The sequence below is a fragment of the Thamnophis sirtalis genome, unplaced genomic scaffold, assembly GCF_051295495.1.
Source record: "Thamnophis sirtalis isolate CommonGarterSnake01/CBP01778 unplaced genomic scaffold, rThaSir2_p1.2 scaffold_8, whole genome shotgun sequence".
In the NCBI taxonomy this organism is placed as follows: domain Eukaryota; kingdom Metazoa; phylum Chordata; class Lepidosauria; order Squamata; family Natricidae; genus Thamnophis; species Thamnophis sirtalis.
Genome location: NW_028261388.1, coordinates 29906740 through 29933549, shown reverse-complemented (window position 1 = coordinate 29933549; position 26810 = coordinate 29906740). Strand labels below are relative to the sequence as shown.

General features: G+C 36.3%; 1 protein-coding gene across 8 annotated transcripts in view; it reads right to left on the bottom strand.

Moving 5' to 3' along the window:
* ZBTB20 (zinc finger and BTB domain containing 20) overlaps positions 1-26810 on the bottom strand; it is a 513951-nt gene that overhangs the window by 80549 nt on the left and 406592 nt on the right. For 6 of the 8 annotated variants that reach the window (XM_087721324.1, XM_087721325.1, XM_087721323.1 and 3 more), the window contains one exon: positions 3908-4038. The gene's annotated coding sequence lies outside the window, so the exon portion shown is untranslated. Of the gene's footprint in view, positions 1-3907; positions 4039-13345; positions 13685-14339; positions 14562-26810 lie in introns of those variants that run through there. The other 2 variants (XM_087721328.1, XM_014064207.2) reach the window with 2 other exon arrangements.

Below are 26810 nucleotides of genomic sequence, written 5' to 3'. Positions count from 1 at the left end.
ATACTAATAATGGGGGGAAACCTGGAATTGAAAATTATTAGAGAATGTTATCAATGCTAAAATAATAGAATGTCACAATAAATTTAGTTAAATATAGTTATATTTTGAGTGCAATGTACATAATAACAGCTATAGTCAAATAAATAATTAATAACGATAACAAAGCATTTATATATACTAGATTGATATGAAGTCTTATACAAACTGTTAGTGAGGATCACAGAGATGATGTTGAAAAGCCTTTTTATAAAAGATTAAACAATTCTATATAGAATTCCCTGAAAATACGACATGTCCTGAAACTAAGGCCATGCCAGATTTTCGCAGTGGGCAAAATATAAACCCTGCCCTGAAAATAAGCCCTAGTGAAGGGGTGGTTTTAGCCAGAACAGGGGGCAGCCCTTCCCTTCCCGGGTCACCTCAGGGCTTCTTGGCCCCTTAATCGGATCAGCTGGGCCGCTCCCTTCACAAAACAGTTGATTCGCGGGTGCAGCTCAGGCCTCTGCCTCCAGCAAACAAGCTGGAGGCCAAGCAACACAACTCAAATGCCTCATGCCATCCTTGCCTAACGGTGACAATCACAGCTCGCAATTCCGTCCACGGAACAGGAAAAAAAGACATGGAAATCAATACACCTGGGACATCGGAAGAAGCCATGCGAGTGGACGCTGCTGCCGAAGTACAGGAAATCTCCCCCCACCTGCAGATCATCTTTCAAAGAGAAGTTTCACCAAGATGAAGGCAACACAAATGCTGCCTTCAGCCACCTCTTTGTCTTGGTGAAACTCATCTTTGAAAGGACAATCTGCAGGTTGGGGGGGGGGAGAAGCAGGAATATCCCCCCCTCCATATTTTCAAACGGTTTGCAAAAACGTTCCATTTCGAGCCTTCAGCATATTCCAGGATTGCCGGATTGAAGGCTCGGAATGAGGCATTTTTCTGAACGGCTTGAAAATGGGGATGGGAGATTTTCCTTCCTCTTACCCTGTTCTGAAGCTCAGCACAAACTCAGAACAGGATAAGAGGCAAAATCCCCCCCCCTTTTCCTGGCAATCATTTTTTCCTTGGGATCTCAGAGCAGACGCATATCCCCCAAATGCTCTATCCGAAACCTCCTCTGCGTCTGTGCAGAGCTCCCAAGGAAAGGATGGTGTGTATGTGTGTATAAGAAAGAGATCCCCACCCCCCTCCCAAGGAGGCCACATCCCTCCACTAACCTGCTTTCCTGCTCCATTCTCCACTGCCATATGCAGGGCAAGAAAAGTAGTTTGTGGGACTACTTCCAACTTCGCGAGATCTTTTTTTTGTGAGAACTTGGAAGGTATTTTCTGGTATTTTTTTTTACCATAGGCACACAGTCTACTTTTCTTGCCCTGCACATGGAGCGGAGAATGGAGCTGGAAAGCAAGTTAGTGAAGGGATGTGGCTGCCTTGGAGGGGGAGGGTGTTTGTGTGTGTTCGTTCGTTCTGCCAGGAAAAGCCCCCCGCGAGGCAGAGCAGCACAGTCAGCTGTTCTGCGGCCAGCAAGCAGGGCAGGCGAAGGCCAGGATGCAAGGAGAATTTGGGTCATTGTGGCCACAGGCAAGCAGATGGTGGGATGGAGAGGGTGGGGCTGGTGGGCTTGCTGCTTCCTGCACCTGAAAAATAATAAGCCCTCTCCCTCTAATAAGCCCAAGCCCATATTTCGTGGGTCAAAAAAATATAAGACCCTGTCTTATTTTTGAGGAAACACGGTAAAGATGTAATATCATTGGATGATTTCAGGATAATGTAATAAAAGGTTATAATATAAATTTACTTCAAATTTAATATGCCTTATGTTGTAAGGATGTAATAACAGCTGGGCTTAATGGATGTTTAATAATTATAACAATTTCTACACATGTATATTAGATTGATACTAATAATGGGAAAAACATGGAATTGGAAACTATTAGAGAATGTTATCAACAGTAAAATGATAGAATGACTTAGAATAGGAGGAAGGATAATAACAATGTATACAAAGATATGTTGATTGTCAATATGTAATTTTTGATAAAATTCAAGTGAGGACTACGGAAAGAACACAGAAAGACTTTGTAACCAATCGACACACTGTGTGTAATTGAAGAGGCTTTTATGTTATATGTGTTGTGTGTTTATGTTTGTCTGAAAATAAAATTTTTATTTAAAAAATAGTATAATACATTCTGGGACATAGAAATTACAGGTTCCTGTTTATTCTTTGCTAATCTGATCCTGGATACTTCCAGATTTTGCACCAATTCTGCTCTAGTGTTAGAAATGTAAGAAGAGTTAGGAATGTCTTGATGACACTATGATTAATATATAATTAGCTTGGATTTCCTCTTTATTGGATCTATTCGTTTTCAAACTACTTAGGAAAAAGAACAGTAAGGAGGAAATGAGCAAAACAAGAAATGCAATTTTTCAGCAGGTGCAGACAAAAACCTAGAGTTAAGACAAGATGGTACATGTTGTTCTTGGAAAAGATTGATTACATGTACCTTCTTTATCTATTGCTTGCTGTGCATTAATGAATGTGGATTCATATTGCAGACCTTTAAAATAAAATGTTCCTTTTCTTTTACATCTTTTTTAAAAGTAAAAGCAGAGATCTCATGGGCCTTCAACTTTGTAAACATTTTTGTTAGAAAATATGTACTAAAATTACATAAGAGACACCTCATTCAATAAAAAAAGGAGACACTTAAATGTAGCTAGTCAATTTTAACTGTTATCTTCTATTTTCCCTTTGAAGGAAATTTCTCTAAAAACAGTAGCCTAGAAAATAACAGACTGCTACAAGTAGAGGGCAAGGACCTGCTCCTGAATTAGTCTAGGTCTAATGGTTTATGTTACAAAAGGATAGATTTTGACTAAACAGTAGAAAAAAAACTGCTTCATGGCAAGAGCAGTTTAACAAACAATTGGGAAAGAAGGTAGACTCAGTTTTGCTGGAGGTTTTCTAGTAAACCATTGATATGCTTTCTCAACATCATACAATATGCTTTAGTCTGGATTTCCTGCACTGAAGAAGACATTAGATTAGATGATTTAAAAATCCAGTTAAATTCTAATCTCCAGAGTATACATATTTTGTTCGGGATGCAATCATTGTAATTACTGTTTTACATTAATTGTGTAAACTATGCAATTACAACATGATTTGTGTAAAAAAGTAATAAAAATATTTTCATTTTCTATACCATTATAGAAAAATGATTTCTCAGTAAGCAAAAATTTAAAAACGAATTGAAGCCATTTTATTTTCTAGAATCAGAAAATACCTAATAAATTCTGTTGGGAGAAAAACTCACATGTAACTTCAAAATATAAAAAATAAATATTTTTTTAAATGTAATCTAAGAATGCCACCATTAACATTTTCATAAAATTATTCTGTAATAAAAGCCATTATGTATATTCTGTGAAGCCAGCCACTGCTAGTATTAATATAGATCAATCCTATGTACTGAAATATTTTACCACAAAATAATTTTGGGTTTTTAAACATACAAAATATAATACTAATGTTTGTACATGTATAGCATAAATATTGATAATATGAGGATGAAAGCCACAGTTTTAAATAGATGTTTCCCTTGAATGAAGTCTGGATTAGGGTTGTATCTCTGCCAATTGATCTTCTCAACACTTAAGCACAGATAAATAGCAGTATCTTCACCATCTGCAAAACAAGCATTTCTACATACCATATTTCTGAATGATTAGGCATTAACAAATGACAAACAAATGTGTGGTTATAACAGCTGATCCACATGTAGATTCAAGACCAACTTTTTAACAGAGCAAAGTTTAAAATATTGAAATAATAAAATGAAAAAAGAAAAATACATGACATTTAATAGAAAATATAACAAATGGAGCAAGTCCAACTTACATTTGAAGAACAAGTGTGGGCCCTAGAATCAGAACAAGAGCTCAGGATGAATGACTGCAAATTCTGCTCTGGTTGTTATGTAGCCTGGCCAACATGGACCTCAACAAAGCTGTGTGACAATGCTTGTTCACCTGTAAAATAGAATGTATTTACTTAAGTACTTATATGACAATCTCTGGAAATTTATTAATAATTCTAAAGAATTTATAGAAGTACCTAAATTGCAACTCACAAACAAATGTCTGAAAAAAAAACATATTACAGCAAATTAAACAAAAACAGAATGGAACAATTTTATTAAACAATGCTTTTATTTCAAACAGTATAGCTAGGAGAACTTTCTGGGGGAAAAACCTATTTCTTAGTTGTTGATAAAATAGTAAAGCCTGATGCATTTCTACAACTAAAGTTTATAGATTATGAAAGATAGAAAGAAAATAGGCCTTTCCTACAGAACTAGTGACACATGAACACAGAGTAAGGAAAAGGCACAACCTAATATATGCAGGATGTTCAATACTTTAAAAGTCTCTCCTAGCATTTAGAAATGGGTCTAGAAAGCAAACAGGCAATCAGTGCAGGTGTGTTAAGAAAAGAGTAATTTGCCTCTTATGGCTCATCTACATACGTTAGTGGGCTGCAGAATTTTGAATTAAGATGCAATTTCTGAACAATCTTTAAAGATAACCACACCTAGCATACTGCAGTAATCCACATGGGAAATTTTTGTAACCTGAATCTCCTGAACCAAACCCTGATTTGATGGAAATGACTGCAGGCAACTTATCAGACTGATAAAAAGCACTAATCAAACACACAACTGCTATCTAGCAACATTGCAACAATATGTTTTAACAAGTGCTCCAGTCTATAAAAAATGTGTTCTTTATGGGAAATATAACCATATCAAAGATACACCAGCTTTAGGCAATTTTGTCTTGTCTACATTAATCTTTAGTAAGTCACTTATATCTTCACACAAGTATTTCCTGAAGAAAAATGTCTGTTTTTGATTTGATTGAAATCAAATCAGAAATGTTATCACAAAAGTGATGCCAGAATTTTCAAGAAATAGAAATAAATTCTCAGCAACTGAATACTAAAAAATTCAAAAGTAATTCAAATAACAAAATCATACAATAAAAAAATTAAGTCAATATCACTATCATAGAATTGTTTAAAGGGTGTTTTTTAAAAACAATTATATCAAGCATTCTAAATCTGTAGTTGAAGTTACTGAACTACAACTCCCAAAATTCCCTATGAATGGCCAAGTTGATTCAACAAGATATAATGGATTAAAGTTTCATTCAAGATTCATATTTGAAATTATCATAAAACTCAACATCACTAATTATTATAGAATTGTTGGAAGGGTGTTGAAGTTTTGTTTTGTTTTTTAAATGATGGCTCTATCAAGTATTCTGAATCTGCAGTTCATATTACTGAACTACAGCTCCCAACATTCCCAAACAATGACCAGGTTGATTCAACAAAATATGATTGGTTAAAGTTCTTAACTCAAAATGTCCATCCTCATTCGGGTTCTCCCATATTTGTGCTTTTCAGTGAAATGTAGCCATTTTGATAGCAGCTTGTTATGCATATTTATATCTTAGATATTTTTAAATAGTTTATCTATTTGAATTTTAAAAAAAATGTATGATATTAAAAGTTAATAATATATAGTTTTTCCTTAAGTTTCATAATTTTAAAGTGCACTTCATAATTTGAAACTACTAATCATCATATAACAAAATTCTTAGAGAATGATGCAGATATTACAACCTAGGATATAAAAGTAACGTATAAAAGGAAGAAGAAAAAGGAATTCCCATCAGTGAGAAAGTTGAAGTAAAAAATAAAGTAAAATGTAACTTTAAAAAAAAGAAAAACCTTCATGTATCCTACTATTATTTCAGGGAAAAAATGAATGTCCGGACGATAAAATGAATAGAATTTGTCCTATTTTACTTGTTACATCTTTATTACGTTGTCCTATCTAAGATTGCTGTATGATCTCTGTAATGCTAAGAATATGTTCAGGACTCGGAAAGTACTTAATTTCTTTTTAAAGAAAAACAACAGCTGATCCCCTCCCAGGCAAAGCTTTTGGCAACTTTCTAAACACACATAATTTTCTTTGGTACATCCTGATTCTCTGGCCAGAAAAATAATTATAGAACTTATTTTCTGCAGGAAAGGAGAAGAAACTGGATGTGTGATCTTGGTCTGAAGGGTAATGAGATCATACCCCTGTCGTGGTCGGACCATTGCCTACTGAGGCTTGACTTCCGGAGGCCATACCCCCACCGTAGGGAGGAGGAACCGACCAGGTGGTTCCGCCCCAGGCGACTTATGGACCCTTTGAGGTTCCAGACGGAGCTTGGGGTTATTCCTGATACTCTCGCCCACAGTTCGGCGGAGACTCTGGCTGCCGCCTGGTACTCGGCGGCGTCGGAGTCTCTCGACCGGATTGCGCCGCTACGGCCCCTCCGGGTCAGTGGATCCCGGAGAGTTCCCTGGTTCACCGAGGAACTCCGGGAGAAGAAACGCCGGAGGAGATGCCTAGAGCACCAGTGGAGGTCCGATAGGTCCGAGGCGAACCGAGCACTTTTAACTACCTGCACCAAGGACTATGTCCGAGCATTAAGAACCGCAAAAAGATCTTATATTTCTGCCTTGGTTGCGTCCGCCGAGTCGCGCCCAGCCGCCCTGTTTAGGATAACCCGCTCCCTCCTTAATAGGAGGGATGCGGGAGACCCCTTGCAGGGTAGGGCTGAGGATTATGCTCAATTCTTGGCGGACAAAGTAGCTCGGTTTCGATCGGACTTGGACTCCACCGCAGTAGGTCCAGCTGAGTCACAGGAGGATTACTTGTTACATCAGCTCTGGGTTGAGTTCCAGGAAGTTGCCTCTGGGGATGTGGACAAGGCCATTCGAGCTGTAAGTGCCTCCACTTGTATTTTGGACCCGTGTCCCTCCTGGCTGGTGGCTAACAGCAGGGAGGTGACACATGGCTGGATCCAGGCGGTTGTCACCGCCTCCCTTCGGGAGGGGCACTTCCCCGCCGTACTTAAAACGGCGGTGGTGAGACCCCTCCTGAAGAAACCATCGTTAGATCCAGCCATCTTAAACAACTTTCGTCCTGTCTCCAACCTTCCCTTTATCGGGAAGGTTGTTGAGAAGGTGGTGGCCTTTCAGCTTCAACGGGCCTTGGAGGAAGCTAGCTATCTTGACCCCTTCCAGTCCGGCTTCAGACCTGGTTACAGCACAGAAACCGCTTTGGTCGCATTGACCGATGATCTCTGGAGGGCCAGAGATGGAGGCTATGCGTCCATCCTGGTTCTCCTTGACCTCTCAGCGGCTTTCGATACCATCGACCATGGTATCCTTCTGCGACGACTGCGGGAGGTGGGAGTGGGAGGCACTGTTCTGCGGTGGTTCTCCTCCTACCTCTCGGACAGGTCGCAGTCGGTGTTGGTCGGGGGGCAGAGATCGTCCCTGAGGCCCCTAACATGTGGGGTACCTCAGGGTTCGGTCCTATCCCCCCTACTATTTAACATATACATGAAACCGCTGGGCGAGATCATTCGGAGGCACGGGATAAAATACCATCAATATGCGGACGATACGCAATTGTATCTGTCCGCCCCGTGCCAACTCAATGAAGCGGTGGACGTGATGAACCAGGGTTTGGAGGCCGTTAGGAACTGGATGAGTGCTAACAAACTGGTACTCAACCCGGATAAGACCGAGTGGCTGTTGTGTTTCCCCCCCAATAATTTGGCTAATATACCAACGCTTAGGCTGGGGGGTCAAATTTTATACCCCTCAGATAGGGTCCGCAACTTAGGAGTCCTCCTGGACCCACAGCTGACTTTCGATCACCAGCTGTCAGCTGTGACCAGGGGGGCATTTGCCCAGGTTCGCCTGGTCCGCCAGTTGCGGCCCTACCTAGACCGGGGGGCTCTCACAACAGTCACTCGAGCCCTTGTGATCTCTAGACTGGAATACTGCAATGGGCTCTACATGGGGTTGCCCCTGAAGTGCATCCGGCGACTGCAGCTAGTCCAAAATGCAGCCGCGCGAGTGATAGTGGGCGCACCGCGGTTCGCCCACGTTACACCTGTCCTCCGCGAGCTGCATTGGCTGCCTGTTGGTCTCCGGGTGCGCTTCAGGATACTGATGACCATCTTTAAAGCACTCCATGGTAGCGGGTCTGGGTACTTGAGAGACCGCCTTCTGCCGATTACCTCCCTAAATCGACCAATTAGATCGCACAGACTGGGCCTCCTCCGAATTCCATCTGCCAGTCAATGTCGACTGGCGACCACACGGAGGAGAGCCTTTTCTGTTGCCGCCCCGACCCTGTGGAACGAGCTCCCCATGGAGATCCGTACCCTCACCACTATCCAGACCTTCCGCGCAGCCCTCAAGATCTGGCTCTCCCAGCAGGCCTGGGGATAGGTTTCCAATTACCCGCCCGAGTGTTTGATCGCTGAATGAAAGTTGTGTTTTATTATTTTTTCTTTGTGCACATATTGTTTTGTTTTTGACCTTGCACCCCCCTCCCCTGTGGTTGTAAGCCGCCCTGAGTCCCCTCAGGGAAAAGGGCGGCATATAAATCCCAATAAAACCTTAAAACCTTAAACCTCACGCTACATCTGTATGCTTTCTGGGATACGTGGTAGAGATTAACAGATCACAGAGAAATTGTATTATTTAGAGTAATGAAAAGATTGCATTAACAAACTAGTTCCTTTGCTACTCATAATATGGTCAGAACTTTAAAAGACTTGAGTATTAAATGAGTCTCTCAGGTATGCCAAGAGAATTTTTAATAGAAGGACCCAGTTCAGTTCAAAAATTCACTGAGAACAATAGCCTTTACACATCTCAGCTGTAATATAAAAATTGTATTTTGTAACTTCAGGAGAAAAAAAGTTAAGAAAAGTTAAGAAAATCAATGGGCAATATACTGTACAACACAAAAAAGTTGAATAGTAACATTTAAATCTGAACTTTTATTAGTCTCAAAACTTAAGGCAGTGTTGAAATGAGCCAGTGTTAAGACGTACCAAGTATTTTTCAAACAATATATCTGATGTTTTAAAAAAGGCAATGCTATATTATGAATTAACAATGGTGAAAAATTATAGTTTAATATAAAATCACATCTATACTCCTTTGACATTATTTTGTCCAATATATTATTCTTAAATAAAAAGGAGAGCATATTAGTGTGTAAGTATTACCTGAAAACAAAGTTCTAACAATATAAACTTATGCAAAAATAAGCCTTGGTTTGAAGGAACTACGTATAGGTAAATAAGAGTAAGATTACAGTCACTGATTCCTAGGAAGAAATGTTTTATTTATGTAATATTAAGAACAGCAAAACTGAACCCAAACTACAAAGCTTCCTATGATAAGCCTCAAATGAGGCTTATCACTAGTGAATCACCGCTACGTTTTATTTCTATAGACACTATTATATTTCAGGAAAATATTTCATTATAAATCTGTGAAACTTTAATGCTTATCATGCTAAAGGAGAATCTATTATATTTTTAGTAGTTATCTTGTTACTGGCCTTTAAACTATACTGATATGTACCAATGACACTCATGTAACATAAGCTAGTTTTCCACTTGGCCAAAATCCAACCATATATATTTGGATAGTTTATCACAGACTTCCATGTTCATTACTAAAAATCAAAACAAACTCTGTTAAGCATAACATACAGAACTTCTTTCTATCGTTAAGGCTCTCAATTGTAATTTTACTCTCATTTGTACTGATTGACAAATCAACAAAAGTAACACTTTATTGCAGGACAGGAAAATATTTACCTTTCCAAAGGACAAACTGAAGTTTTTCAAGAAAATATTATCAGATACACTGAGGAATAAATATATACATTGAACATGTGTCACTGTCGAATTGTTGGGAATTCATAAAATCAGAAGACAGAATTTCTTTCTATCCTTGCTTATGAGAAAATGTCACAAATATGTATTTACATGCTGAATAGTGTAGATTAGTCACACTCACAGCCTTGACATAGGCAGATAAATCAATGAATAATGTAATTATGGTACATATAAAAACACATATGTATATCATGTATTGTGCTTACTTTCAAAATCATTTTTTCTAAACAGGAAAAAAAGAATTGATATGTCGATATTAAATGAAGCTTTAATGCAAAACCAAACAAAATCTTTGCATTTAATTAGAGTTTCTAGTCATATTTATATGGCAGAGAATAGGTCAAGAGGGAAGAAAAGAAATATTTGAAAATGGCTTAAAATTATTACAAGAGGTCATAATTTCTGAAGAAAAGTCTGCTTTTTCAGGATATGAAGTATGATACTATAATGGGTCAACACTGGATTTACTTTTTGTTAAAACGTATAAGCAGCATTAAGATGCATCTCTTATATTTTCTTACCTCACAAGTTATACATTATTCCTTGTTTAAGAATGGAGACTGGAAGCTGAATAATGATACCTAATAAATATAGCTAAAGGAAATTTGAAATAAAGGTTTCCCAACACCTTTTCGGATATTATATATATTTCTGCAAGTGTTCTAATTTTATTATTTATTTGGGGAAAATCAGAAAAGGAAGTTACTAAAAAAGGACGATCTCAGAATTTTAAACTAGTAGTGTTAATGGAAACAGAGTTAATAAAAGCCAGTATATAAATGATTAATGAGACACAGATGATACATATCCAATTTGGCTCACAAAATTAAAATATATCTTTTGACTCAAAATGGAACATGGGATCTTTTAATTTTGGGGGGAAATTAACTCTAGACAACTAAGTATTTGTTTTCTCAAATATATATATAGATTGTATATAGTACACATACACAGTAACAAGTTGGATTTGAAGGAGCTTCATGCAAAAACAATTTTAGAAGACAGCATGGAAAATAGCATTTGTTAAAGAAGATTTATATTCTGTGATTTGTTATATAGTTTTCTGATTATTATACAAGTTTCTCACATATCCCAATTCTGTACAATTTTATATAAAATACTGGTTGGTTGTATAACTTTCAAGTAAATATACATAGGAAACAGAAGCACAAAATGTTTTCAGTTACAACATTCCAAATGGCAACACTATCAATATTTGGATTTCCTGGAATTACATGTTAAATTATATGAAATAATAAGGCAAGTCCAACATAAAAACTAATGCAGTAAATCAAATTTATAATCTCTAAATATACTGTATCATGGCAAAAACTAACAAGAACTTTTCTGGGAAGTTAAGCAAAGGAGAAATAAAGATTATAAACATTTTACTTTCCTAAAGTATTTTGAACTTCCTAAGACTTGTGATTCACATACATTTTTTTTCTACCCGTGGGAATAAATATATTTCAAAATGCTAACAAATCCATACATTTTTATGTAACTTTAAGTAATATAAGCCCCCCCCCCCCCCCCCCCCGCCATCAGCAGGACTTTACTTCTGGCTGAACTTCCACTATAATCCACTTGGATACATACAGATCACAAACCTTTGGAAGTTAATTTTCAAAGTAAGGTGACATAAATTTTACACAGGTATAAATAACTATGCAAATCTAATTTATATATTAATATAAAGTCTAGTATTGTATCTTACATTAGCAATGCTGACTCCTAGACACTGTTGCAAAGGAGGACTGTCAGAAATATGTAAACATATGAATATGTACACTTAAGAAAAGGCAATGTAAGCCCACACCTATATGAACTAAATTTGGGAAGTTAAATCAAATTAGGGAATGAAATTGTTTTGTCTTTATGTGAAACACATACAAAAGGAAAGGAAAGCAAAGATTACACATAGGCAGAAACACAGAAGGGAGCAGGGAAAAAAGAATTAAAGGAAAACAGGCCCATTCTGCTAACAGGAGCCCAGCTAAAGAGTCATATGATATCTAAAAGCGCAGGACATGTCGCCAGGAGCTGGAAAGGATTGCTTGAAGGAAGAAAGAGCCAGTGTGTTCCTGCTCAAAGAGCTTTTCTTTCCGTTTTATTTTTTTTCCTTCCTTCATCTGTTTCCCTCTCTTTTCTTCTCAACTGTGAATGCCCTAGTCTTAGGTTAGATTCAAAAAGAATCTCAGGAAAAACCTATCCTCTTTCTTCCTTTTCTGCATGCAGGTATCTGATGGAAGATTACGCTTAGTAAGAAGGGGTTTATATAGATTTTGGCACTGACTATCACTCCCTTCTGTTGCTACTTCTGAGACTCCAGATAGAAAATAGACATACATTCTACAGAACAACATAAAGCAAACAAAAGAATAAAAAAGGCTGAAAATATAAATAAGCTTCCTATTAATAACGAAGTTCAAAGGTATTACTTATTTTATTATATTTTAATGTAAAACAATAAATATGGAAATATTGCAATTTTGTATTTAATTTTATTTTCATGAAGATAATTGCAAATAACGCACATTTAAAAGTTACTCAATTTCTACTGTTTTTAGAAAGCCAAATATATTAGCTTCCAGTATTTCTGAATCATCTTTTTCCCCCCACAGAATATTTCAGGTTCATTCATGGAGAGTCCTAAGAGTAGGGAGGGTTCCTAAGGTAACTTATAATTTACATGGTGTAGCTAGTTTCACTTTTATTGTTGCAATAAAGTTACTGCAGTACTGTAGTAGTAAAATGTACAACAACTTATCTTTCAACCTCATGTGTACACATATTTCCTCCAAAATAATATCTATTAAATATGTGAGATTCCAAAATGTGCAAAAAATGTAACTTATCGTCTCTTTAAAGAAAAAGCTATTACTAGTAATATTATCAGCCTTTGTATCCTAAAACAATTGCTACAATTACTTCATATTTTTCATCTATTTAAAATTATATTTGACACAATGATACAAATCACATACTCCTACTTGCTTTACTAAACAGCATTTTTTCTTATTAGAAATGGGTATTAGTAGGAATGACTTTCATTAAAAGCAACTCCTTTTGAGCTTATAAATGTTCCGAAGCTTGCATGATTGAAATATATTTAATAGCATGAAAAACTATTGGTCTTAGTATACTTCTATGTAGCATATTTTTTTGACTAATCGATCATTTGATTCATTAATTTATATTACTAACCAAAGTAATGCTGTTTACGTAGACATCCAAATACATATTTTAATATACATAAAATATAATGTGTGCCCAAAACATGTAATATAAATATAACCAGGTGCAAAAGTGACAAGTAGATAGCAAAACAATTTACAATTCTGAAAAGCCTTGCAAACCTTTTTATTCAGAAGCAGACAAGCCATACACACGTTCCTTCCATACAGTACTAAGTTTTGAAGGCCAGGTGGCCAAAAGTGACAGAATTTCCCATTCACATCCTAATGTTGCTTAATTGAATCTTTCCTATTCCCCTTACCTCTATTGCCCAGGTAAAATGCCTTGAGAAGTAGAAAAAAAAGAAAACAGGGAGGAAGGAAGAGAAAAGGCAGAGAACACAGCCTAACTTTTATGTAAGGAACCCCCATCAGGTAAAAGTTAGCAAAGCAACAGCTACATTTTTTTTCCTTTAAAAAAATGTTATTTTGAAAAGGGCTAACAGAAAAAAAATGAAACTATTTCCTCCTTTTTTGCATTACGAAGGGGGGGAAATCCTTTTTCTTTTTTCTTCTTTTGGTGCTGCTACGGATTCTTTTCTGTTCGAAAGGAGAGGGAGGACCTTAAAAACAGAGGGGGGAACATCTTAAGCGTCAAGCTCGCAGTCCCCTCTTTTCCTTTGTAAAGAACTCTTTGTTCTCTACTGAAAATGCTGGAGGAAGGAGAGAGAGAGAGAGAGAGAGAGAGGGAAAAAAAATCGCCGGGCAGCGACTCCCTGAAACAAGTGCAAAACACTTAGAGGCTTTTGGGCTGGCTAGGAGCCAAGAACCCTCCCGCTGTCTGGTTAGGAAAAGAGGAAAAAGAGAGGGGAGAGGCAGTGCGCGCGAGAGAGCGGGAAGCGCGGAGGGGGGGGGGAGAAAGAGAAACATTGGCGCTTCCTTTAATAGACATAGGAAGCGGGATTATTTTTTTTTGAAAACTGGCGGTCAAGCGTTAAGTAACTCCCCGCCTAAATCCACCTGCTCAGAATGAACTTGGGTAACCCCTTGGGGAGGGGGGGTTGTCTGAAGAGAACCACCTACTCCAGACTCTTTTCCCCTCCGCCGCTGCTGCCCTGCTCCCATTCTTTTTGCTCCCGTCACACCAATGCCCACGGCTCTTCTCCCCCCCCACCCCTCGCAGCAATAACAAACACACAAAAATGCACGCTCGCTCCATCTCCTCCAAAAAAAAAAAAAGAAGAAGAAAAGATAAAAGAAAAGGCGCCTTTCCTCTCGGTGGCGACGCGATGGCAAGGGGTAGCGAACATCTCATACCTGGTGTGAATGCTAATCAGCCAGGAGTTCTTCTTTTTCCCCAAGACAGGGAACTGTATCCTTCCAAATTTATTAGAACCTCCTCCACTGCCTCTTTCAAAAACCTTCTTTGTCACCCTCTTCCCAAGTCCTGATAGACTTTTTTTTTCAAATAAAAAAATGGCTTCGGAGCTCCTTCTATTCTTGATATTGATTCTCTCTCTCTCTTTCTGTCTCCCCCCACCCCTCCTCCTTTCTCCTGTCTCTGTCTCTTCTGAGTGGTCTATTGATAAGTCCCCAGAGGCACTGGGTCAGCCTGCCCGTAGGAAACCAGACACAATGCACAAATCTCCGAGTGCCATTCTGCCATCAGCAAGCAGACCACGTTTAGGAGAGAAGAGGAAAAACACACACACATACACGCACACACACACAACAGTAGAGCAAAAGACTGTGTGTTAGTGTGTGTGTGAATGTGTGTGTGTGTGTAAGAGAGAGAGAGAGAGAGGGAGAGAGGGAGAGAGAGAGAGAGAGAGAGAGAGAGAGAGAGAGAGAGAGAGAGAGAGAGAGAGAGAGAGAGAGAGAGAGAGAGAGAGAGAGAGAGAGAGAGAGAGAGAGAGAGAGAGAGAGAGAGAGAGAGAGAGAGAGAGAGAGAGAGAGAGAGAGAGAGAGACTGATTGGAACAGGAGGGAGTGAGAGAGCGATACTGCCAGTCAGGTTAATCATCCCTACTTTAATTAGCTGTTCGGCTTAGACATAAAACAATTGAATTTGAATGATCTGTCAGTGGGCTCGGCTGAACCAAAAGGGAAACGAGAATATTACAAAAAAGCTGTTGGTGGATTCTGATAAGCTAGACTGGAAATCCTCAAAGGGTAACTATTAAAACTTGCACAAAACAAAAAGTATAAATACAAATAAAATTATAGCATAAGCTAATTCCCTAACGGCTGTAGATCCCCATCTTTTCCCCTGCCCCTCCTTTACCTATGTTAGATGCAGATTAAATGCAAACATATATACATTCCAAAGATATTCAGATTTGTAAATTGGCCAAGAAAAGAGAACGAGAGAGAGAGAGAGAGGGGGGGGGGAGAGAGAGGGAGAGAGAGGGAGGGAGGATGCAGCCAATATTTTAAAAATAAAATCTACAAAAACTTTTTTGAATTTTCCTATACAAAAAAAATTAAACATGGTCAAATGTATATACCTAAGTTATGGTGGACTACAGTCACAATAATACAGGGCCTCCTTTACCAGAAGGAATCAGATGAACATTACCTACTGTATTTGTGGAGGCTAAAACAATAAAGACTGAAAACAGTGCCTGCTTCTTCCTGAAACATAGCTCAGTAAGACCAAAGGCCCATCTTATACAGCATCTACTGGCCATCTAGTTCTTGTAGCTTGAGATTGTTAAAGTTTATATATATATATACTCAGTACAAAATCAGAATAAGTACAGTAGATCATCACTATTGCTGCCAATTGGACTTTCCTTCTTGATACAAGTAGGCGACTCCAGGAAAGTGACTTTTGTTTCTCACATTGGAGACAAAAATAAAATGCTTTCTCCTCACATATAATACCAATCTTGTTACCCCAATAGACACATAACATAGTGTAACAAGTGGACCCTCTGCCTCCCAAAAAGAGAATTTATTGATAAAAAAGAACCAGCTGTTTAGACAGAACACTAGGGGAAAGTTAGACAATAAAAGACATTTGTGTCATCTTGTCTTACTTTTTGTTTTCATTTTCTTAATTGTTAGGAAATAGTGGCACTATATATTTTGGAATCATTGTTCGTATGGTGAAAGGCCAATCCTCTTGTAGCCTCCTTGTTTACAAAAATTCACAAATCTAGGGAAAAGGTTTTAAAATAATTGCAATGAAACCAATCATTTATACTTACCCCATATCTTTGTGAGTTGCTTGCAATTTTTTTAAAATAAAAGGATAAGGATTATGTTTTTCACACCCTCCATTTGGTGGTCCCAACCTGGATCAGTTCACCATTGTTTTCACCCAATTGACAATTGCTCTGGGAACAAAGAGCTGACTAGCAGCACATTCTGGCCCATTCTACTGGCCAGGAGACTGAGAACTATCAATTGCTATTTAACAAGAAGACTTAACATGGAAAAATAACCATAGCCCATGTAAATAAAAATGCACTTTATAGTTTACTACTCTGGTCAATCTCTTACTGTATGCAACTTCTTTTTTAGTTAGCAAGTTTATAGATATTATAGCTTCTCAATATCTATTCACTTAAGCAAAACAAACCATAGAATTAAAAAAGAGCAAAGTCTATGGTAATAAGTATCTACTTATGGTTCATGAGTTCTATAGACTGAAAGGTAATGCTATGTAGTATGAATAAGCAATTTGTTATAGTACAGAAAATCTTTCAGTAAAGTGGAAAATTCTTATTTAAAAAAAATACAGGTGCAGAATAATTTATTCATTCAAACCTTGGATGCAATCTGAGGTACAAATGGATTACTCTTGGTGATAAGACATCATAGCGAAGAGTGCTGTACAGCAAGCAGGTGAAATATTTATGACACCTCTGAAAACCTGCCATAAATTGTACCTGAAACAGGGAAACATTTAACATGCTATTGCAAAGCATGCTATTTGTATGTTCTATGATATATAGGCAAGTTTCCATTTAATATGTTAATACCAATATGATAATGATAAAAATATTTTGTACCTACAGTTTATTATTAGGCTTCTGCTTCCTATCATTATCAGTTCAAATAAATTTCTCTCAAGAAATGCAATACATTAATATTCTGAATAATGTTATGAAAATTATCTTAATTCTATAAATTTCAGATTCAGTAAATATCAGCCATAAATAAATAAATGCATTAAATTTATAAACAGTAATTCAATAAAATTCCATTTACAAATAATCATTGTACATGATAATAGAAATCATTATGATCAGTTAAGAATCAATAAATATTTATTATATGGTTCCCTGTCTCATAGAAATAACCTGATATTATAACAAAAAACACAACATGAAACCCAATCACAAAAACCCCAATCACAAAAACAAAACACAACAAACAACAGCTGTGCTCCTCTAACCTACTAGCCCAGGTTTACAGAACTTTGTGAAAATCTAATAGGCTCAGGGCAATTCAGATTTCCCAGTAATTCCCAATATCCCTATGTTTAATAATGCATAGGGCGTAATTAATTACACTCTTAAAAATACACAAACCAGCATTAAATTTTAGTTAAAATGGTCAATCATCCTTATTTGCCCTACTCAAAATGCTGAGACTCACGCAGCCTCAATGGGCTGAAATATATACAGTACACTGCTTCCCATACTCTCAGCTTATAATATGGCCCCTCTTTCACTCTTATAATTTCTAAAACAAATGAAGACACAAAACATAGCTTCCTTACAGAACTGAAACCATAGTGAGGTATGTACGGGAAAAGGTACTCTTCCATGTGGTTTCCAGATGTTTAGGACTTTAATCACAGAAATCAACATTCTGAGTTTCAGTAAACTAACTTACCCAAAAAAACATTTTGAACTGAACTGGGAAATAAAAGCAATCAGCACAATTTAACTGTATTCCTATTAAACAGTGAACCACAGTACTCTGTTTTAAAGTTGCAGCTTTTATAACAGCTCCAAAAGTTGTTCTGTATAGAATATAATGGACTTACCCAAGCAGGATATTACTAAATAAGTAAAGGATATGTACATGTACAGCTAGCAAACAAAATCCAAAACTACTATAAAACCCAAGAATTCTATCAAACAGTAAAACTTTAATCTCCAGAGGCTGTGCTACTGGTTATGAATTGGTCCAACGTAAGCATTTACATTTCCTGCATTGATTAAGCTTAATCACTGTAAGTATTAGAAATTAGCTACTATTCTTGAATATGAGAAAACATAATTATTATTGTGTACTCTGTAATGACAATATGTTCTAAAAGTTGCATAAAATATGTAAACATATTTGAGAAGAGTTAATACCCCAAAAAGTGACAAGAATGACAATTTCTTGTTGCTCTTAAGGCTGATCCAATTACTAGAAGTGGAGCGTCCAGCTCCAATTCTGTCTCTTAGTATCCCAAGGCATTCAAGACATTGAAGGTTCTTAGAGAACAAACAGGTCCTACTCTCTTGAGTAACTCTAGATACAGATCACTGACCAGCCCAACTAAAACAATTTCAGTACAGACCTCTGACTGAAATCGGTCTACAAAATTATATCATGTTTTGAATCATTGGTTTAAGTACTTATAAATTGAATAGATAAAAGTAGAAAACTGTTTTCTCAGGGGAAAATTTCAGTGAATTTAATCAAAGTTATCCATTGCAGTTCTAATTTTAGCTCTAACTAGACAACTCATTTTAGGCACAGAAAAAAAGGAAGAAAGGAGATTTCATTCTACCAACAGAGGGGATCTTTGCTTCTCAAAATTTCAATTATGGAAGTCATGTATTCCTATAGAATACATATTTATCACATTTTGGAAATATATATTAATTACATGATGGTTGCTAAAATAGAATTTATAACTCTTTCTATTCAAACAATATTTTAATTTTATCCAACAAAAATATAAGCTTCAAATTCTTATGGAATGCACCAATATTGTCTGTATTTTTATTACAAAACATTTGTTAAAAACTTTTGATAATTAGAATAACCAAAATTAAACACTTATTGTCTCACATGGCAATAGTCAAAACTCTGAACAGGATCCATAATCAACATGGTGTCTGTCAGGACTCATTGTTTAAGTGGGGTCTTGTCTCTACCTCTCAGTGTGACTGTGGTGCTCCTCGACAAAATATCCATCACATTGTGTCCGAATGTCTATCAAGAGCTTACACCAGCCCAATGTCTGATTTTTTCAACATTGACCATCCTGTCCTTGAATGCCTGGGTGGACTGGATATTAACATTTGAACTACTATAAGTCCATGTATTTGCCACACGCTAAATAAATAAATAAATAAACCCAGTACAGTAATTTCATTAATAATTTCTGTGAAAAGTGATTCTGTGACCCAAAAGTTCCAATACTTTAAGTGAAAGCAAAAATTGCATTATAGTGTAATTTTAACTGAAGTTTACAAAATCAATATCAATATTTTTACCAGCTAAATACGATAGCTCATGAATCAAGATAACAGCATATGCAACAATTTCAGTGTTTTACCACAGAATAATCAAAATTATGAACAATTCTTTTTATTACATTTTATTTTTATTTTAGTTGATATTTTTCATTGTGCTAAGCCACTTTGAATAGTTCCTAGACAGAAAAGACTGGAACCGCATTTAATAAATTAAAAAAAAGATATATTCACTTAAATTTGATCCTTTTTAAAATTCATTGAGTACTATGGTCAATAATAGTTTTTTAAAATGTTTTTAACAAGTAATCATATTGGAGAAAACATATGCTTTTTTAGATGTTGGGATTGAATGTGACAAATATACATGCCTTATCAACTCCCTTTCTTCAATCTATGAATCTCATCATATGTAAAGTCATCTAAGTTTATAGCTATCACTACATATTGTAGTAATGACTCTTTTAAGATTAATTATGGTCAGTGTGAAGCATTGTTCTTTGTCTGTTATATATTATATGTGTATTTTATCCAGCTCTATCTTCTTCCAAACAATTAGAATTTGCAGTTCCAGATGTAAATAAAATAGATTACTCTAAAGAAATTTCAACACTGACATTTTTGTGTTAATGCTTACAGGTGATACTCGGAAAATTAGAATATTGTGCAAAAGTTCATTTATTTCAATAATGCAACTTAAAAGGTAAAACTAATATATGAGATAGACTCATTACATGCAAAGCAAGATAGTTCAAGCCGTGATTTGTCATAATTGTGATGATTATGGCTTACAGCTCTTGAAAACCCCAAATCCACAATCTCAGAAAATTAAAATATTGTGAAAAGGTGCATTATTCTAGACTCAAAGTGTCCCACTCTAATCAGCTAATTAATCCATAACACCTGCAAAAGGTTCCTGGGCCTTTAAATGGTCTCTCAGTCTGGTTCGGTAGGAATCACAATCATGGGAAAGACTGCTGACCTGATATTGTGCAGAAAACCATCATTGACACCCTCCATAAGGAGGGAAAGCCTCAAAAGGTAATTGCAAAAGAAGTTGGATGTTCCGAAAGTGCTTTATCAAAGCACATTAATAGAAAGATATGTGGAAGGGAAAAGTGTGGAAGAAAAAGGTGCACAAGCAGCAGGGATGACCGCAGCCTGGAGAGGATTGGCAGGAAAAGGCCATTCAAAAGTGTTGGGAACTTTTACAAAGAGTGGACTGAGGCTGGAGTCAGTGCATCAAGAGCCACCACACACAGATGGATCCTGGACATGGGCTTCAAATGTTGTATTCCTCTTGTCAAGCCACTCCTGAATAACAAACAACGTCAGAAGCGTCTTACCTGGGCTAAAGAAAAACAGACTTGGTCTGTTGCTCAGTGGTCCAAAGTCCTCTTTTCTGATGAGAGGAACTTTTGCATCTCATTTGGAAACCAAGGACCCCAGAGTATGGAAGAAAAATAGAGAGGCACACACTGGAAAATGCTTGAAGTCCAGTGTGAAGTTTCCACATTCTGTGTTGATTTGGGAAGCCATGTCATCTGCTGCTGTTGGTCCACTGTGTTTCATTAAGTCCAGGGTCAACGCAGACGTCTACCAGGAGATTTTGGAGCACTTCATGCTTCCTTCCGCAGACGAGCTTTATGAGGATGCTGACTTCATTTTCCAGCAGGACTTGGCATTTGCCCACACTGCCAAAAGCACTGAAACCTAGTTCAATGACCGTGGGATTACTGTGCTTGATTGGCCAGCAAACTCGCCTGACCTGAACCCCATAGAGAATCTATGGGGCATTGCCAAAGAAAGATGAGAGACATGAGACCGAACAATGCAGAAGAGCCGAAGGCCACTATTGAAGCATCCTGGTCTTCCATAACACCTCAGCAGTGCCACAGGCTGATAGCTTCCATGCCATGCCACATTGAGGCAATAATTGCTGCAAAAGGGGCCCAAACCAAGTACTGAGTACATATGCATGCTTATACTTTTCAGCGGTCCGATATTATTCTATGTACAATCCTTGTTTTATTGATTGCATGTAATATTCTAATTTTCTGAGATTGTGGATGTGGGGTTTTCATGAGCTGTAAGCCATAATCATCACAATTATGACAAATCACGGCTTGAACTATCTTGCTTTGCATATAATGAGTCTATCTCACATATTAGTTTCACCTTTTAAGTTGTATTACTGAAATAAATGAACTTTTGCACAATATTCTAATTCTAAGTCCAAATTTATACAGCATATATGTGGAAATTAACTCTAAATTCTTACCAATAAATTTTGTTCAATGTAGCTTTTGAACTTTTTTTGCTTCATGTAGTTTGTAAAATTAGCAATTATATAACAAGTGTCAACACACCAATATAGTATATTGTTTACAATGAAAAAAACCTTAACTTTTGGATTTCAACTTCTAATGGAAGACCTATTAATCCAAGAAATCAGTCTTTTCTTTAAAGTGATTTTGAGTTACCAACTACATTCTATAAGGCTTCACAACATCTATATAATCTTGCATTTAAAATAAAATATCAGTGGGGAAACACATTAAGAATATTCAGCTATAAAATCACATTTTATGACATCAAAAACTAATATAATACATAATTATCATCCTCACATACCCAAGGGAACCCTAGAAAGCTATAGGTAATAATGTTGGCCTGCTTGAATTCTTCAGAAAATTGTATTCAGAAGTACATTGATTTAACCCTTGAAGTAATATACAGCCATCATGAATAGTAGATATTATTTTTTCAAATTCTTTTTAAAAGGGTTAATAGCAATAGCAATAGCAGTAGACTTATATACCGCTTCATAGGGCTTTCAGCCCTCTCTAAGCAGTTTACAGAGAGTCAGCATATTGCCCCCAACAATCTGGGTCCTCATTTTACCCATCTCGGAAGGATGGAAGGCTGAGTCAACCCTGAGCCGGTGAGATTTGAACCGCTGAACTGCTGATCTAGCAGTAGCCTGCAGTGCTGCATTTAACCACTGCGCCACCTTGGCTCCTCCTTAAAATAAGCTTCATCGTATCTTGCATCAATGAAGTCCATACTTTATGTAAAATGTAAAGAATTGTCTCCCAAATTTCATTCCATTCATGAGTCCTGTTTTTCAAAACTGGGAAAATATCTTCCAATTCTTTTTATTAGATGGCCTTAGAGCCACTACAAATTTTTATCGGAACAGAAGTAGGTCCTAATTTTCTTCCACTAATATTTGACTGTTTGGCCATTAACTGTTTTCATGCAAGTAGCTAAATATTTCCTTCATTTCATTTTTTTCCAGAGGAGATGAACATCAAACTTCTATATTCCATCATTGGAGGATTGAACACATTATTTGTCTTATACAGACCCTTTAAATCTTTTTATATCTTTCACAAAATACTGAAAATGGATGAGCAAGGCAATCAGAAGCTGGCCAATCAGAAAGGAAGTATGCCAAACAGACAAAATCACCAGTGTTTTGGGCAGCTAAATGGTTATTCATATTTTTAGTCATGAAATTTCCAGCTTAGAAATACTGTATTTTTCATATTCATTATTAGCAGTCATAAAAAACAAAAACAAACAATGAATCTTTGAGTGTTGCACAGAAACAGATGCATTTTTTTTAACTTTACTGGTAAAAATGACAAATAAAATCTTGCATCTCCTTCTACACAGAAAAATCTGCTGAAAGATTCAAATCAGCCTAAGGCTAAAATTCATTGAATTTTAAAATTTTGACAAATATTACAAGTCACTGAGAACAGAATGATATAACATGAGCTAATAATTCAGATATGTACACATGAGTTTGTTCATCCCAAAATGCATGGCTAAATGTCTATTTGAGATAGTATTCACTGACTGCAGAGTTCTAGACAGTTTTTCCCACAGAACTAAAAAAGAAGAAAATCTTCTTCTGTTTCAGGAAAAATTGCTTTCTTTGATAGGATTCATGAAAATGTTTAGCTAGCAATTATGAATAAGATTTCATTTGAGTATGTATGTGTTTTACTTTAATCTATTCATTTTGATTATGGTCTCAATGCAATCTGAGTCCTGTTGTGCATTATACAAATTGGCACTATTTTAAATCTGGTATGTGGAAATGATCTTGGGAGACAGGAACAAGAGCCACAGACTGACTAACTGGCATGTGAAAGATTTCTCTCTCCACAGAAGGAGGTGGGTGAGTGTGGTGGCATTTCAGAATGGACCTCCCTAGTTTTCCAGAGAAAAGAGGGGAGAAATATTTCCAATCTTGCAAGTTTCTGTTAATGTAACTTTACAATAGAGTTGGTGCTCCTGGTTGTGCTTCTTGTCAGCCTACTTTGAAGAGTGATAACATCAGAATTGCTTCACTGTTCATAATCAGTCAATGGCATGTTGTGATCTCCTCAGAACCTTATAATGCCTTGTTTATTTTTTCTATTGGAGGTTCTTCTTGAATTCTATCTGTGTTTTTAAAGGCTCTATATTTTTGTCTTCTTAATCACTGAATGATTTACATATGGCTATTTAAAACTAAAAGGAAATGTTAATTTCTTTCTTTAAAAGATTATTCTATTTACCTATTGTAAGATTATTATTTTTCTACAAAGAAACAGGGGGAGTGGCAATTGATTTTCTATTTACATGACTCAATTCAGCAGGATATGACTTTATATAATATTTTTTTCTAATTCATGTGTTGTCTTATTATAAATTCCTACAAACTAACACCGAGTGAGGGAGCCACTTCAAAATCACATCAGTACCATTTTGTTACTACCTTTCAAATAGCACAATATGGCTTTGTATGACCTTAACTAATATAAAGGTCAGCGTGGTGGCTCAGCTGATAAGATGCTAAGCTTATAGGCTGGAAAGCTGGTTCGAAACCCAAGTGCCATGCAATGGGGTGAGGTCCTGCCAACCTAGCAGTTAAAAAGCCTGAAAATGTAAGTGGATAAATAGGTATCACTTCGGTGGGAAAGTAGCAGCACTCTGTGATGTCATGCCGGCCTGATGATTGCCGAAATGTCTTGAGATAGTACTGGTTCAATAGCCTTGAATGGAGATGAGTCAGCAACAACTAGTAAGTGAAGGGATTAAAAACCAATATCAAATAAGACTATGGAGAAATAAAAAAATATGTGTGAAGACAACCCTTTAGAGTAGATTCTACTTCTTCACAACTGCATCATATCTCTGCCATACCTCCCACCAAATATTCCTTTGTTTCACTTTTTCAAAAATGTATGCTTTCAGTTACAAACACTGATGTATTCTCTAACACCAAAGAAGAACATCCTGACTTCTCTACGACCAGGTATAGATTTTTTAATCTTGCTTTCTAGATTGATGTTTTAACATTATTTGGAACTGTAAAGATTGATCATAAGTCTAAAGCTGGACTTCTTTTTTGATCTTGTGTTTTGGCCACATATCCTATGCTAAATACATTTTAATCTTCAAGGAAAATTGTAACCTATAGCCTTTTATTCTGTGGGATAAACCTGAGTACAGCAATGGCATTTAGTTGGAAAATGCAACTACTATGTACAGACAAATCCAATATTCATGATGCTTGCTATTTCTACTCTGATTAGATGTAGTATCTATCTGGTAAAGAGTGGAATTTAGGGGTACATAATGATGAAATTATACATTTTATTCCTGGGGAAATCAAGAGTTACTCACTCCCATATTCTGATCATCATGCTAGTTGTAGATACAGGAACAAGCCCAATTGTTGGTTCTCCCTTTAATGCTCTAATTTCACATAGATCAAGCATCAATTTATGTCCAAATGATGTGTTGTGAAGACTTACTAAATCAGGTAACAGTTTTTATTAATTTGTGTTCAATATATTAAATTCTAAATTTAACAAACAAATGAATAAAATAGCCTAAGCTATATTTAGTATTTTCCACTGTAACTTCAATAGTTGGACACTGATTCATTTTATGAAAACAAAACTAAAAATTAATAGATTATCCAAATTCACAAAAGATAGTAAATTGTAGTTCGGTAAAATGGCATCAAATACTTCCAAATTCCTTATTGTAGCTAAGCTCAGTGCAAAGCCCAGATCTAAGGCTTGCCCAGGCTCCTTTTTTTACACTGAGCCATGGACTAGTATTTTTGTACTAGCATTGTTCCAGTATACATTAGAACAATTTCTAAAAACATAAAGAGAAGAAAAGGTACTACACTGTCTTCGTTCAAGAAGAATATCATATTGTACAAAACAGGTTAGAGAATTGCATGAAAACATAGGGAAGATAAAAAAAGTAAACTTCAACTATAACATATAGTCAGTTCTGGAATGAAATGTAATCTTCCTTTGAGATATTTATGTAGCTGATTAAAGGATATCTTTGGCCGCTACAAACCAAACACAGGGTCATTTCATAAGGGTTTGGTAGCTACATTTCTAATAACACTCCCATCTCCAATCTCCACTTCTGAAAAGAAACGTCTAGTTTTATATAGTACTTTAAAAAAAAAAATTTTCCATTAATATTCCTTTTCTGATCTGATTTTCAAGAGCCAAATGATTTAACAGGAGTAACACTTCACTTAACAAACTCAGCAAGTTTCCAGAAAGCAAAAGCTTCTACAGCATGTAACTCTATTGCTATATCCATATATTTGTCTTAAAGTCTTTCAAACATTTAACCTAGATGTCTTAGGCGCATCCTGAAAAGCGGTATAATTTAGCCAAAGAAGACCTATGAGTTGTTGAAAGTGGAATTTTTAATCAGACCAAAGGAGACTACTGTCAGTGTAATCAACATTTAGTTTAGCTGATAAAATAAATGTCATTATTTTGTTTCAGATAGAGTTACTGTTCTGAAGAAGGAAATCAGCTTTCTTTGGGAACTGCACTGTATTTTTGGAGCAAGACTAATGAAACAGTATTATTCCCTTAAATTAAAATTAATCTAGTTAAAGTTCTTTTGACTCCATTTTTCAAGTTAATATTTAAAGGAGTCAGTTAGCACAAAGCATTCCTCTTTCTTTTTATAGAAAAACAACATTTATATAACTTTTCTAAGTTTTTCAAAGAGCAAGAAAATGTATGATTGTAATCATTGGTCATAGTAAGGCATAATGTGGCATTGTGTTTGCAAATCACAAAGTTTTCTATACAATTAGTCCTTGACTTACACTCTAAATGAACCTGGGATTATGGCAGTAAGTCATGCTGGTCGTTAAATGGATCATCCCATGAGAGGTCCTGATTTTATAACCCTTTTTGCTGTGGCTGTTAAAATGATGCAATGATCATAACGTGGTCACATTAACATTTCCAATTTCAAGTATTAACATTTTCAATTTCAATTATTAAGACTCACAGAACAATAAT